This window comes from Penaeus vannamei, chromosome 28 (assembly GCF_042767895.1).
Source record: "Penaeus vannamei isolate JL-2024 chromosome 28, ASM4276789v1, whole genome shotgun sequence".
In the NCBI taxonomy this organism is placed as follows: domain Eukaryota; kingdom Metazoa; phylum Arthropoda; class Malacostraca; order Decapoda; family Penaeidae; genus Penaeus; species Penaeus vannamei.
The window spans coordinates 22,885,600-22,888,099 of record NC_091576.1 but is presented as its reverse complement, the minus strand read 5'-3'; the positions used below and the strand labels follow the sequence as shown (position 1 = coordinate 22,888,099).

The 2,500-nt window shown below is 33.4% G+C and overlaps 1 protein-coding gene across 1 annotated transcript in view; it reads left to right on the top strand.

Moving 5' to 3' along the window:
* Window positions 1–2,500, top strand: part of LOC138867023 (U-scoloptoxin(05)-Er1a-like) — an 80,046-nt gene that overhangs the window by 11,274 nt on the left and 66,272 nt on the right. The gene's annotated exons all lie outside the window — the stretch shown is intronic.

Genomic DNA, 2,500 nt, shown 5'->3' with positions numbered 1-2,500 from the left:
GGGATATGAGACCACCCACATCAAACAACAGAACAGCGGAACAAGAACAGGCTACACCACACTCCCTCCTGAACCATCCCATTACAGAGAATTCCATGTACTCTGAACTTGAAAAAAGCTTCAGTGTATTAACCTTGTACCATATCAACCGGAAACGAATAGAACTCGTAATCCCTTCATTGCCAAAGGGAGTACGTTGTTGTGTATACCTTGTAATTGGACACTTTGCTGGGGCCAATTAAATAGGATACTGAGAGAGCACTGGTAAGGAATTTGGTGTTTATGAATAAGGGGAATTGAGGTCGAGTTCATGGTGTTGTTGTTGTTGTTGTTGTTGCTGTTGCTGTTGTTGTTGTTGTTGTTGTTGCTGTTGTTGTTGCTGTTGTTGTTGTTGTTGTTGTTTTTGTTGTTGTTGTTGCTGTTGTTGTTTGTTGTTGTTTTATCATGAAAAGGAAATTAGATAATGTATCGTTTTTTTCTCATTTATTGGTATTTTTTTTCAAGTGTTGGCTTATGGAGAAAGAATAGTTAAACTTTGAACTATCATTATTATTGTAGTTGTTAATTCTATATTGTTGTTTTTATTGCTTAATCATGAAGAGGAAATAATTTTTTCTCAGTTATTCTTTATTATTATTGATGTTTTTTCGTGGAATATTGTCTTTAGAAGAAAGAATAATTAAAACTTTGAACTATCATTATTGTTTTTGTTACTGATATATCGATAATAGTATTTATCACTACTGGTATTACCATCACAAAAACGGCGTTAAGATTACAAATATGTGTATATTTTTCATTACTTATCTGTCTCTGACGTCATCACTTTAACAGCTTTTTGGAAAAGAAATAACAAAAATATTATGATATCTAGAAGTACTTCAACTTTATCACAAAAATAGATTAGAAGAAAACAATTGCTGTTTGATATTTCAGAATAAACATTTCACCGGACTTTAAACCTTATTTACTCTTCTATCATGGATGTAATTTAGTTAAAGGCCGACGTAGTTTGGGCCAAATGCTATTTACTGAACCTAGAATCACAATTCCGATATGAATAAAAATAACACTTGTTAATGCATGTTGAAAATAAACGAAAATTGCTGTACTAGAATGCAGCAAAAGTCAACATGAAAAGAATAACAGAATGAATAATGAACACCATTCATCCAGCATAACCAACAATGCATGAGGGACAAAATTGTTACAAATCTATTTATCGTTTTAAAAGCTTTTATTTCCATCTTTTTTCCTTTGTTTTTGTATTTTCCTTTTTTAGTACTTTTTTTTCTTCTTTATCGAACGTAAATTTACTGTTATACAACTCGAGTTACCGCCCAGTGACTCGAGTGTCCAGTTATTGGACAACTGAAATATAACATTAGACACAGTATGGTTGTTCAGTTATGTGATTCTTTCACGTGATCATATACAGAACGGTGATTTTAGATTTATATATCTTTTAAGTTTTTTTCCTTTTTTAACAACAAAAAAAAACTTTTTAAAACCTTTTTTTAACTGTTTTTTTTCTTCGGGATCCCTTATTGATTGATTTAGTCTTTTTCATTTCCTTTTATTTTTATTCATTTATCTATTTTTTTACGTTTTAATATTGCTAATCTATTTTATTCTACATGGGTAGATGGTAGATCGATAGATAGGTAGATAGATAGGCCAATAGATAAATTGATAGGTAAGTAGGTAGACAGACAGATATATAGAGAGATAGCTAGCTAGATAGAGAGATAGATAGATAGATTGGTAGGTAGGTAGGTAGGCTGGTAAGTAGATAGATAGGTAGGTAGATAAAATAATAGACAAATAGATAGATAAATAGATCAATATATGATTAAACAGGTAGACGAACTGATAGATAGCTTGATAGGTAGGAAGGCGGGTAGATAGGTACAAAAGTAGATAAATTGGTATCTTAATAGATAGGAGTATTTACAAATAAACAGGCAAGCAGGTACGCAAATAGATAGATTAATCATAAACAGCCTTATGTTAGTTCGGTCTGCAATAGGAGAGAAATATTACTCAAATTTTGGAACTCGTCACGCCAGATAAGACAAAATCTGCTGACTCACGGAACAGCGCTTCAAGTGTTCGATCGCCGCAAAACGAGAGCAAGTCAATTAAATCCTTAACCCAAAGAAGAAAAATCTTGTGGCTACGGACCGCTTTCGTAATCGGGGGAATATGTGAAATCTGCATGAATGTGAAATATTGTTGGAATTACGTAATTGTTGGTAAATATCAACATTACAAAAACGAAGCCAAAGCCGGTGCCAGTCTCTGCCAGAGGTTTCGGACGAGTTCCCGGAAGGCATGCCACGCACGATTACTATTAGGAAAGAGAGAGAGAGAAAGAGGGAGAGAGAGAAAATTTAATAAAGCAAGGAGTTAAGGGAGTAACAGAAAGGGAAATGAGAAGTTGAGAGTAAAAGAAGGGAATGAAGTAACGACTTGAGAGAGTAAGCGAAAGTCAAAGAGG